General features: G+C 37.3%; 1 pseudogene; it reads right to left on the bottom strand.

Annotated features, from left to right (window-relative positions):
* Positions 1–13,443: 13,443 nt before the first annotated feature.
* Positions 13,444–13,736, bottom strand: LOC132023987 (10 kDa heat shock protein, mitochondrial-like; annotated as a pseudogene).
* Between the last annotated feature and the right edge of the window lie 204 nt (positions 13,737–13,940).

Here is a 13,940-nt window from a genome sequence, read left to right as displayed (position 1 = left end):
GAGGACATTTCATATTTTTATGAACGACCCAAAACCCTAAATGGTGATCTATAATTAAAATATTGAAGATTAGAAAATAATTCAACCTATGTTCAGGAATGTCTGCATTACCTTGATTTTTCTGACACATGTTCATAACTGGTGAGTGTCTCAGGAAGAAGATGGAGGAGGTTTCCATGGTGGAGTTCATGCTAGAGGGGTGGTGAAGTAGAGATCACCGTGCATCTTCTCCCCTCTTTAGTCAGAGCTACATATCAGTGATTTCATTTCTCAACGTGGGGTTGGAAATCCATGCAAGATTTCATTTTTCTTAAAAATCTCTCCTCTTTATAAAAACTATATATTTGAAAGATTTCAAAGTTAGCCCACAAAATTTAATTTTAAAATTTGAATGATGCCATTTTTAAATTTCTTTTGAAGTATCAGAAACTTGAAATAGATGGCACACAATTTTTTTTAATTAAACTGTGTGTCCAAAGATAGCACCAATTGAGAAATTATGTAACTGCACAGTGACAGATCATAGCTGTCACTCTCATACTGTGAGTTTCACAAAATATCAAGACATTGAATTTGTATTTGGTTAAATGGTATTGATAGCATTGCTTTTTCTAAGTTCTAAAACTAGAATCTTAAGGGTCTAAAATCTCAGAAGTAAATATTAACATTTAAATAAAGAGAAATTGCCAAAAGAAGCCATCTTTGATCCAACATGGTTTATTCCTATTTGAAAGACTGAAAGATGTACAAAAGAATACAGCAACAGACTAAATGGAGATAATTTAACAAAGGATTTTATTGCAGTGGGTTTGAAGAACTCCTTTGAAGATATCCCATGCTTCATTTTGTCATACAAATAAGAGAGATTCTGTAAGCAAGCCTCTGATTTATCCCAAGTCGCTTCTGATTTCATTTTGAGCATCCTGTGACGACAAGCAGCCCTGTTCCTATCTTGGCACCACTGACAAAGTAACACATGTAGTCACCCCTCAATTAAAAGGTGAGGTTTGAAAAACGCTCTTTGGTAGATGTATTGAGTTCCTAAAGGAACACTTCAATATATTTTTTGACTTTCTCAAGGAAAGACAGGGAGATGGAAAATACCATGGGAAAGAAAATGGGGAAGAGAAGGAATTGTATTAGAGAAAAGCTGAGAAAAAAAGAGCCAGAAAAAGAGCAAGAGATGGAGAAGGAGACAACTGAAAAGGAAACGTAGTTTCTTTAGTAGCTATCTTGGATGTTTCGTATGTCACTCTAGAAGTCATTTTTGTCTTAGCAAGAAGGAAAAGTCACTAAATTGTCAGAAAGAAAGAGAGAGGGAGGGAAGAAGCGGGGGGGGGGGGGGGAAAAGAGGAAAGGAGAGAGGGAGGGAGGAAATCCTTCTCTAGATGTTCATTAGGACTAGATTTAAAAATTCAAAAGTACATCTTGTCCTGAATGGAAAGCTTCTGTGTTTCAATTCATTTTAGAAGAAAGGAAAATGAAAGTGGGCAGTGGGATTTAAGCAATTCTGGAACCAAGCCCCACTTCATTATTAACAGTGGATGCTCAAGGTTGAAATGGAAGCAGCTTATAGATTCACTCCACTTTCTTATCACGTCGTCTGGATGTTTATTTTTTCGATGTTTGGTAGCAGTCTAAGGGATAGATAAGATAAGGGAAAGCAGGTACTCTTCAAGTTCTTCATATTAGTTCTTTAACTTTAAAAAGAAGGTAAGAGTATTATCCCCATTTTAAAGGCAGAGAAATTCAGTTTTAAAAGAAAGAACTTGTACATGGTCACAGAGCTAAAAACTATCAAACCAGGCTTTAAATCTAAACCTTTCTGAAAGTGCATTTTGTATTATTCAGCCCTTCTCCACGGTTACATTTTCATTCCTATATCCAACAGACCTTTTTCATGTATCAGCTGACATTGTATTCTGCGACAGGTGAGTTGGTGGATCATTTCCTCCTCCTCGAAATCCTCATTTAATCTCCTTCTTTCCCCGTCTAGGCCTTCCATCCCATCCCTATGGCCTCGGTTATGTTTATTTTTATTATAACCCAGGATTCTCTTGTAAGCTATTTGTTTTTCTCTTTCCACACACACTGTTACATGGTTGGACATGTATTCCGTTCTACAATGCATACAGAAGGGCAATTAGGACTTCTATGCAGAGACTCCTGATTCTCTAACCACAGCCCGCTTACCTGGCCTTAGTTCTGTGTATCCATCAGTATGCTAACGTTCTCGACTTTGCTTTCCCAGCATCTGAAATTCAAATGTAAGCTGAGTTATTCTTCACTCCAAACCTTTTGTTGTACTTCTGTTCCCTACATCAGGGATGGCTCTTAGCTCACAACCAAATGTGGGAAGTTGAGCATTATCACTTCTGAATCTTTCAGCCTAGCAATCTTTGGTGATTTTATTCCTTTGTAGCCTTAAAATAAGTGCTCTTTTGAAAGGCATAGGTAACCTCTCCTAATTCCTGTGAGGACCAAAGGGAGTATTTCTCAAATGTAATATGTGACCTATATCATCAAAGCCAAAGGAAAGCTACTTTTTCTTTTTCTTTCTGGGGTTTTTGCAAACAAAAATAAAGTGCAGACTATGACTTAAATGTAGGATCTTTGTAACAGCTGGAAAACTCAGTAACTCAAGAGAACAGCAGTTTCACCTCTGGTTTCCTCAGGCTGCCATTTGTTGCTTGGATACATACACATCTTTGTTTCTGACTGTGCTCTCAATGTGGGTCTCATGTCTAACACCCAGCGTGCGACCAAGACAGGGAAATGTGGTGCTAGCATTCCAGTGGCGGGGTGATAGGTGGAACTAGTGTCTGTGACTTTCTTAACTCTAATTAATTTCTTTTTTAAGGGCAGTTGTAGGTTTTATAGAGCCTGAAAATTGCTATTCAAAATGTCCCTAAGGCATTCCGAAGATGTAAAGAAAGTATCTCTCACTCACGCAAACCCACACTCACACACACCCTCCACCGCCACCTCCTGAGCCCTACACACAATTGCTAGGAAACAAAGAGTCGATGATATAATCAACAATAGACTTGACTTCAGGTAGTAGAAAGTCTCTGGGATTGCAAGCTGTGTTTTCATTATTGACTGGTGTATCTAGTAGGCACGGGAGATATCTGGAAGTCCTATTAGCAAGGAGTAAATTGTTAGTTGGTGGGGTGGAAATGCAGATGATTTTTATGACTTACTCCAAAATATTTCTCTAGTCTGAGAGTCGTCTCTGTTCCCTAGTCATAAAGGCTCATTCTGCAAGACAGAGCAGAAGGCAACATGCCATTCTAGCAGATGTCTTACTTCTGCAACAAATACATTGTAAGAGCATGAAATAGGCCTTGGGAGGTGTCCTGATGTTGCGGGGGGGGGGGGGGATCCTTTGTTCTGGAAACACACATCTCCTTTTTTTGTTAGTTCCAGTTTCTGTTAGGATTCTGTTGGCAGGGAAGAAGTGGCAAATTCATCCTGCCCATCAGGTCTTCAGACGTTTCTCAACATCTCCAGTGAGTAAAGTTGAGATTTGAGCTATGGTCCCCAACCCTGATTCCTGGCTGCAGCACTGGACAAAATTAATGGAATGTTCGTCAGTATCCTCCATTGGACCATACATGCCTTGATGACAGGGATAGTGCTTAATTAATCTTTTTGGTTCTAGAATCCATTATAATGGTGAAATATATTTGGCATTCAGTAGATGTTGTTAATCCAAGGACATTAATTCAGCTGTTATGAACTTATTTTCAAGCAAATTTTTGACTTGTTTTTTGTTATAAATCAGTGGTTATAAAACAATTAATTTTTTTAAATAAAGGGGTTAATCCCAGGAAAAAATATTTAAATATTGAGGAAAGTTAAATAGTGTATTAGTTTGCTCGTGCTGCCAAAACAAAATATCATGGACTGGTTGACCGAAACACGCATTTATTTTCTCACAGTTCTGGAAGCTGGAAATCCATATCAAGGTGCTGACAGGTTATTATCTTGGGCTTATTGACGGCCACCTTGCTGTGTCTTCTCATGGTCTTTTCCTCTGTTGCACCTCCATGGTAGCTGTCCTTTTCTTATCATGACACCTCCTCTAAACTCATTTAACTTTAATTCCCTTTTTAAAGACCCCATCTCCAAACACAATGGGGATTGAGGGTTACCGTTTCAGCATATGGATTGGGGAGAACACAGTTCTGCCCATAATAAACAGAATAATGTATTTGTTTCAGGTATATTTTTATAACTTTATTCAGATTTATTTCATGCACAAGTGAAATATTTTCTACCTCTCTGTGTTTTACAATATGCTTAAGACACTGTATCTGCTATAAGCTCGTTTATCATTTTATAATAAATATGGTTAAAAAAACACATTTAAGTCACAAGTAATATGTGATAACCTACACTGAATATAATTTCACAATATCTATATTTGGTAGAGGGGCTAGAAATGAACGAATGTGACATTTTAAATCCAATGTATCCTTTTGTTAAAGATGCTGTATATCACTTTTCATAACATAGTCTCTTGCCAAAAAAATAAATAGCTTTATCTTTGCCCTGGGTTTCACATATAAAAAAGGTTTGCCCAGGTATCTCCAAATGTGACTCATGCTATTATTTTGTGATGTCAATGATATGTGACATGTTAAATTGCATAACACTCAAAGCAAGTTTATCTTGACATTTATGAATAATGACATTTACAGGGAATAAAAAAAATGAAATGGTTTATCGTTTTGTTTTTCTCAGATTTCAGAAATATTATTAGAGGCTTCTAAATCAATATAAAACTGGGAAACACAGACATTTAGATATTGAAAAGCTAAATGGATTTAGTATGCTTAAACTCCCAAAACACTTATTGCATCCCAGATTGTATTCAAACAAGAAATTGTGGCTTTTTAAAAAACATATAAGCAACAAATGGACAAATGGAGGACCCATAAAATCTTTAATTTTTGATAATTTTCAACATATGTTCAGTAGCAGAGTCTGATTTAGATGTCATCCAAACACAGCCATACGTAGTCACTGGTTTCTCAAATTTTGTATTACGTTTCTTAGTCCATATGAAGAATGATGATTTTTTTAAAAATTAAATGAAAGTGTATGAGTGAGCTAGTTTGTAAAAGAGAGAACTGATTTTCTCAGTAGTACATAGTTCTCTAGAAGTAAATTTGATCACTGTGAAAATAATTCACTTGGGTGGATGCTTAAAATCAGCAGAACCTTCAATCTATAATAAATGGATTAAAAATAAATCAGTAAGAAATAAAATCTTAATGTAGCAATGAATAGGCATACTGTAGAATCATATCCACAAAATAGAAGAAAAGTAAATGTTTTTGATACTGTGCTAGTCAATGTTAACATACATCATTAGATTATTTTCTATCTGCAACAACCTTTTAATGTATAATGTAATATCCTTATTTTAATGATAAGACGTCATGGTAAATATGATTCTTAAATATCAGCTGTATAGCTTATGGAAAGGTGAATTGAGATTCAGACATATCAGACTGAAAAGGCAGTGCATTTTATATTAACTTTAATATTTTGATGATTTATGCTGGGCAGATTCAGTAGCAGTTCGGCATAGCACATGGCATGCCATTGGGTACGATAATCATGTCTATTTCAGAGGATTTGACTGACTCTCTAGAAAGCGTCACATTCCTAACCAGCGGCCCAATGCCTGTCCCCAGTTACAGTGGAAATTACACTTCCAGGACAAAGAAAACAGTGTGTGCAAAATGCAACAAAATATCAAACAAACATGTATATATCATGCACAACTGAAAAAATATATATATAGCCTTTCCTTGACTAAATATCTTGGTGAAAGTGATATTCTTGTGATATTCTAGTTTAGCATCTCTAAAGTATAATTAAAAAGTTTGTAGAGAATAGACCCTCTATTCCCATGGGATTTGTTTTTCCCTTCTTAAACGCCCATATCTCTTTCTTGTTCTCTTACTCTTTTTGTAGCTAAAAATATATAAAAATATATAAAATAAAATAAAAATACAATATTAAGTAACTATGAATACTATTTTTTAGTATTCATAATATTTTTTAGTATTTAGTCTGAATACTAAAAAATAGTATTCATAGTTACTTAAAAAATAAACCTTCTTGGTTTCTTGGTTTCTTCCTTCAAGTTCAGAAAACACAATCTTTCTAAAGATTTAAATTGGAGCCTTTAAATGAAGCACATGCTTTTTTGCTGGCTAAAGATTAGTATGAAAACAGTCATTGAATTATTAGTCTTCGTATGTAATAATTAGAGAACTGTGTATTTTAGAGAAATGATACTTAATTATCCTATTTTATTTTATATTTTACAACAAGATGAAACTGATTCCTGCCACTGTTAAATGGTAAATGTATAATAACCTTCCTGAGTAGTTAGGATCCTATTGAACAAGTGCACCAGACTTCACATGTTATGGATTTAAGAAATAGGCTTAAACTAGCTTTAGTGTTATGTCATTCTCTAAGAAATTACGATTCTTATGTAACTTAAATTACTGTCTGGACAGGCAAGAAAAATTACATTTTCTTTTTTGTTAGGAGAACTCAGGGGAATGATACTGAAGTTTTTAACAACATGAATGCAGCTTATGAGTTTGGAGAAGGTAAAATCACCAGGCAAGTGTTTCATAAAAAGCGTGTACAATACAGCCTTTGAGGAGACTGTTGTGAACCGAACCTGAATGGCCCTGTGTTCCCAAGTTGCTGATCTGGAAGCATAAGGGGTTTAGATCACAAAAATGGCATTTTGAAACAAATTTGCCTTTATACTCTGGTCATAGCCTTGGGATATGAATCATTTTCCAAGCAACATTCCAAAATAAGGGAAGTTTTCATCACAAGATGGAAAACAAAATATACAGTGAGTGGAATGATAGGAAGATGTGATGAAAACATCATTTCATGGCTCGCAGCGTGTTTTATGGTTACTCTTTTCTGTCTGTGTAAAAGATAAACATATAGATGGGAAACAAATATGCCCCAATGTTAATGAACTCTGTGCTGCTTTAAGGAGAATGGTGCAACAAAACTGATCATTGAGAAATGATGTAGCAAAAGCCAAAAGAATCAGTCTCACAAGTAGGATAGTGTGTGGTGGAAGGGTTTCCTCCTGGATTCTCTGAGCTGTGCTCTTCCCTCCTTCCAGGTACATTTTGTACTTTTTGTTCATCCTTCTTAGTTCTCCTGTTTTCCTCTAAGTCAGGCCAGGCTGCTGATGTCAAACATAAGCAGAATAAGGCTCCATGACAATGCAGTAAAGTGGAAAGATCAAAATTACATGGAGCAATACAATGAGGAACTAGAAAAATGTTTGGTGACTTATCTAGATTTACCTGTTGACAGGTTAATAGATTAATTTAGAATATGTGGGTCTTATCTCTAATTCTTTTGCCAACTAACTACTAGGAAAACTCCATAACCTCCATCACCCTCAATTTCTTCATCTGTAAATAGAGAAAGTTAAATTTAACGTCCCTGAGATTCCACTTGGGGAAATATTTTATGAAGTTTGCAAATAACAGTATGAACTGACTTTTTTTTTTTTTTTTTTTTGAAGTGTGATATAGGGGTACCTGGGTGGCTCAGTGTGTTAAGCCTCTGCCTTCGGCTCATGTCATGATCTCAGGGTCCTGGGATCAAGCCCCAAGTCGGGGCTCTCTGCTCAGTGGGGAGCCTGCTTCCCTTTCTCTCTCTCTGCCTGCCTCTCTGCCTACTTATGATTTCTGTCTGTCAAATAAATAAATAAAAATATTTTAAAAAAAAGTATGATCTATATTATGGAAAACTGCAAATTCTAATAGTAGTAAGGGGTGTCTAAAATGATAGACTATGACTTAAATAGGAATATCTCTTTTATTTCCCTTATTTAAATATTGCTAAGAGGAAAATAATAATGAAATTTAATTATACTCTCAAGATAGTACATTTTATTTTATTTATTTATATTTATTTTATTCATTTTCAGAGAGAGAGAGAGCACAGTGGTGCTTTCAGTGGGGAGGGGGCAGAGGGAGAGAAAGTCTTATTAGTTGTCCTGTTTTCCACTAAGTCAGGCCAGACCGCTGATATCAAACATAAGCAGAATAAGGCTCCATTACCCTCCAAGCATGAAGCAGGACATGGGGCTCAAGGTGGGGCTTGATCTCAAGATCCTGAGATCAGAACCTGAGCTGAAACCAAGAGTTGATGCTTTAACCAACTTCACTGCCCAGGTGCCACACAAGATAGTACATTTTTAAAATTTTTTTTAAAGATTTTATTTATTTACTTGACAGACAGAGATCACAAGTAGGCAGAGAGAGAGGGAGAAGCAGGCTCCCCGCTGAGCAGAGAGCCCGTTGCCATGCGGACTCGATCCCAGGACTCTGGGATCATGATCTTAGCCAAAGGCAGAGGCTTAACCCACTGAGCCACCCATGTGCCCTGAGATAGTACATTTTAATCAGAGATGACTTGAGACCCTACAGGCAGGCCAGAGAGATGGACCAAGGATAAACAAAAAGTAAGAAGGTATGATCCTAGAAAAAGTGATGTCGATACTATACATTTCCCTAATAAAATACAAAATTAAAGCGGTGGTGGGTTGGGATAATAATCTCATAAATACTTGTAACATAGTGCTAGACAAATAAAAATGAATACCAATATGAAAACATTTTCTGAAACTGAAGACAGAGTTTTATTGTTTTGGATGCATTAGCTATACTTTAGTTTCTTGACTATGACAGATACTTAGGGTAGATCCAGTCATATTTTGAACATCGTATCTTTTATAAAAATACTCTATTTTGAGGGGCACGTGGGTGGCTCAGTGGGTTAAGCCTCTGCTTTCAGCTCAGGTCATGATCTCAGGGTCCTGGGATCAAGCCCCACATCGGGATCTCTGCTCAGTGGGAAGCCTGCTTCTCCCTCTCTCTCTGTCTGCCTCTCTGCCTACTTGTGATCTCTGTCTGTCAAATAAATAAATAAAATCTTTTTTTTAAAAATACTCTGTTTTGAAATACTGGTACATTTATGAAGATGTCAACACCAACTACATGCTCATTAGTTGTTCCCATGAAATAGTATTCAAATCCTTCAAGAAAACAGGTGTGAAAAACACTGGATACAGGAAAATAAACTTGAATATAATAAAAATATAGAAGGTGTTTCATCATAAGCTCAGTCAGCGGTAGATCTTAAAATATTCAAGGCAAGAACCATTGTCACATATTGTCCCCTTTGCTCATTCCACATATTGCCAAACTGTGCTTCTTCCTTTCTATATCCAATTCCTGCTCTGAGGTGGGGACCAGAAATTAACTTTGTCCTTAGGGTGCCTTCATATATGTGGGCTTTCAGCCACATCCAGGACAGTGACCTTCAAGAGTGTCTTGATCTTACCCCAGGGAATGCATGAACCCCTTTTGCCACTAAGATTCTTTAATTATGATTATGCTTTGGTATTATTTTTGGGTCACCCTGATCTGGGCTAAATTATCAAATGACTTGTGATCTCTTAGGCACCATACAAGATCTAAGAAATCTGTGAAATTTGCTACACGTTTTTCAATATTAGATTCAATTTTTTCTTTTCTTCATTGCCATTGTGTTCCTTGCATTTCACCATTGTCTTTTTTATCCTAATGGTCATAATATACCACATATTCTCTTTACCTCTAATATACTCATAAACACAAACACACATGCATATATAACATTTTTATGAAATTTCTCATGTTATGCCTTAATTTTCTAAATCTGCTTGTAAGCTCTGAAGCTTCACTTGTGTGTTCATCCTCACAAGCACATTGTGAAACACCTCCATACGACTCGCTGACAAAATAGTCAGGATTTATTTAATCTCACCTTGTGTGAGGGTGTGTGCTAAGTGACTATCGCCAGTCGTCAGGCAAGTAAGGCTTTACTGAAGTAAGTGGCTTCAAGTCAGGTGGCTAGGAAAGAGGAGGAAAAGATCTGAGCACCCTCTGTTGGACTTCAGGCCAGTACATTTCACTGATTTGCAAATATAAACCTTTCGCTTTATATCATTCTGCACTAATTCAAAGGATCAGAAATACAAAGACCATATTTTGTAATGTTTTCGTCTTGCTTCTCCTCAATCATTGTGAATATGCACTTCAGGATTTATGCTTTGTTCTATGTGCCGTGTGTATGAATTTAATCAAAAATGCACAACTAGCACGTTAGCTATGTGAATGGTTATCAAAATGCACTGCATACACGAGTGCTCGGTCTGCCTGCAGTGTCTAAGCATTAGTCAAACTGTGACCAAGATTTTCCTCCAGTCAGGCACAGGATCTCTTTATTTGCCCTGTCACATTCCTCTGCTGCCTATTTGTGCTGGGAAAAGAGATCAGAAGAGGACCTTGACTCCCAGTGTCTCATATCTGCTAGGAAAGAAAAGATGAGGGCATTAAAACAAACAAACAAACAAAAAACCCCCCAAAACAAAACCCACAATAGAATAGTACACTCAGTGCTCTGGGGAAAAAGAAGTCCCTAAGGAAACACCCTCATCCCTCATGCCCTTGCCCTGGATATCTTAATTCTGAAGTGGTTGACCCTGCTGCTCTAATTCCCTCATCAATCTGCTGGCATATCCTATTCCTGGGTACAGAAGCGGTAGCAGAAGCTGCTCAGCAGGTGTTCCAGAATTGCACGAGACAATATTTCCAGCCCCCCTCTTAGAACTATTACCTCAGTCACAAAGGCATCCATGTTATTTCATTCCATCTATGAACAACCATCCTAAAATTTATAAAGAAAATGCTAGGCTAAAATAAACTCAACTAGCATAGTCTTCGGCAGGCAGCTTTCGTTTGACAAACTGTCTGGGAGTCTCTACCCAACCCTGAAATACCCACCCTGGTAGGATGGCACAAGTTTTGCCACGGGAAGTCTAGGAATCCGATGGGTGGATAATCACCAGGAGCCTTCAGACGCCCCAGTGCACATCATCCCACTGTAACAAGGGCATCAGCTTGCCCCCGTTATCTTCCGAATGTTTGTGTCATAGCAATACTTAATTATCTTCGTGCTTTAAAACACACACCTTTTTAGCAAAACAATTAGTGTTGCAAAATATTACACCGGGGTCACCCTCAAATCTCTCGTCTTGGTTAGATCTAGTAGATTCTCTCTTCTCTTTTCCTCCCATAGGACCTGTCCCATACATACTCATACCTGTGTGTATGCCAGGTGTGCCATTTACCAAAATATCCTGAAATCTTATCTGACCTGAATTTCTTTCCTTTGGAGAAAGACTTTTTGGGAGCAAGGACTAGTTTCATTCACCCTTGTATTTTTAATGGTAAGACCAATGCCTGTCACATGTTGAGTGCACCAAAAAGCTTGAATGAACTACACTTGAATTTAGAAGGAATCATTGTATATTAGTGGTATTACGTACTCCTCTCAATTTTAAATGTTTGCTATGATTTTTAAATTATATTTCAACAATATGTGACAACTCTGCTCTTCAGGGATAAAAATTATAGTGTAAATCCCCCAGGTTCTACAATAAATAGCTGTTCTGAGGGCCAGATCACTGAGCCCACTGAATGAGCTGCTCCTTGAGCTTTGCTTACAAAGCTGCTTACCTTTGGTGCACTCCTTGTGTTTCAACTCCACTTCTGATTGAGATGTGCCAGCATGAACTATTTTCTCTTATTGATTCCCAGCAGTTAACAATTATGCCACATGGCTTGATTTTTTTTTCCCCCAGTCTTCTGTCCGGCTTATAAACTTCAGGACAGTAACTGCTGAAATTGACTATCAGTGATATGTCAGTGATAGCTTCATTCACAAGAAATAGGGAAAAATATACTGTTTTCTTCCTTCTGAAATTGTTCATTTCTCACCTGATTTTTTTTTAAAGATTTTATTTATTTATTTGACAGACAGAGATCACAAGAAATCAGAGAGGCAGGCAGAGAGAGAGGAGGAAGCAGGCTCCCTGCGGAGCAGAGAGCCTGACGTGGGGCTCAATCCCAGGACTCTGGGATCATGACCTGAGCCGAAGGCAGAGGCTTTAACCCACTGAGCCACCCAGGTGCCCCTTCTCACCTGATTTTTAATGTCATTGTTAATTTCATTCATTCTGGAAAAAAATATGAGCAACTGTAGTGAGTTTATGTTTTCGATAAACATTGCTTACTTCATATGAGAATTTTCAGTTAAATTATTATCATAACTTTAAATAGAATCTTTGAATAAATGACATTGGAAAAGATGCCCCCCGCCCGCATAAAGATTCTGACCATCTGTTGAAAACATAACCTGAGGCTGAGAAGTAAATAAAAAAATTAATAAGATAACGAATATATTTACCCTTTAATGTAACAAATGCCTAACTAATTTTACTTCTATAGTTGTGCTACCTTATCTAGCAGAGAAATAATGCATTCATATTTCCATTTCACTTTGCAATTTAGAGATAGGGGTATAGTAAGAGATTCTCAAAGAGTCGAGAGAAGCCTCCTGGACCCCTCCTAGATTCATTCCCCATCACTTCCCTACTTCCCAATCGCTGCCAGAATTTCATCTGTATGTGCTCACACTTTCTAAGACTCTCATGATTTTCAGATTTCCCTGACGTATGCTCCCCTTTCAGACTAGAGTTCCTACCATCTAAAGGACTGAGGTAAATTCCACCTCCATCCCATCGACAGCATCAACATTACTCATGCTTAAAATGGTGCATTTTCAGAGGCAACGATCTTTCTCATAATTAAAGTTAGAAAAACTCTTTCTAAGTGTTAGTGTTTCATATATTGGGCAGATTGAAGGAATTACACTCATTAAGACAAATGAATATAACTACTAAAATTGAACAATATGGCTTGTGGAACATAAAAAAATATCAAATTTATTCATTTCCCATTTTCCTTTAAACCTTATTTAGTGAAGGAAATACTTATCCTCTCTCAAATGAAGTCTCAGCAAGCCCTGTGAATTTACAGCTCAGTCCAAGATGAACAGGCATAATCTGTGGCTCCCTGTAGCATCTGAAGTTTTGGGAAATGAAGAAAGCAAGAGTGGTTTCAGCTCTCTTCTGAACTTCTTTGCTTCTTGCAAATGGCCGTTTCAAGCCGTACCAGGGTAAGGACAGGGAGAAGCACGGTGAACGTCCAAGTGTTCCCTCTTATGCTTACTGTCGGCTCTTAAAAAAGGTAATTTAAAATGTTTAATTATTAATTTGTAATGCCTGCTTGAAGTATGTCTAATATTTGCTGATTAAAAAATAGATTATTTCAAAGACTAACTGTGCCAACCATTTCAAAAAAGAAAAAATGAACAGTATATCTTTCCTTTTACATTTAGCAAATTCTTCCCTTATTTTACTGTTCACACCTTTACTGGGAAACGCAGCTTCCTGTGATGCCATTTCAGTAATGACTGATTTCAGTCTATGTACTTTCCAAGAACATCACCAACTCTAAATAAGAACTAATCTGTGTCATCTGCGACGTCCGTATTCTGGGTGGACTTTGTCTCCAGCTTCCGTACTAACTGGTTGTCTATCCCCACTTTCCTATAGAGCCCTATCCAGTAGCTACTACTGTTGCTTGCAGTACGTTTCCTTGAGATTTTTCTGGAAGCATAATGCTTCCTTTGGTTACAGTTTTTGCTTCATTCCTTTAAACTCTAACTCGGTGAAAGAGGGGAAGAAACTTTCCAAACATCTGTCCTGCCATGACTTCGGCCGCCCCAGTTTGTACTCTGCCCTGGAGCTGTGGCCACCACAAGGAGACCCATGGTCCAACCTGTCTCGTGAAATTTTTAAAAGGTGTTAGGACATGAAGTAATTTGTACAGTGTAAATACTGTTCCCTGATGCTGATTGTAAAACATGTGAATTATAAAATCCAGTTTCTTTTTATTTTGCTGTCATTTCAAAGA

The sequence above is a fragment of the Mustela nigripes genome, chromosome 8 (assembly GCF_022355385.1).
Source record: "Mustela nigripes isolate SB6536 chromosome 8, MUSNIG.SB6536, whole genome shotgun sequence".
NCBI lineage: Eukaryota > Metazoa > Chordata > Mammalia > Carnivora > Mustelidae > Mustela > Mustela nigripes.
Note: the sequence above shows the minus strand (reverse complement) of the source record. Positions and strands in the feature narration are given on the sequence as shown.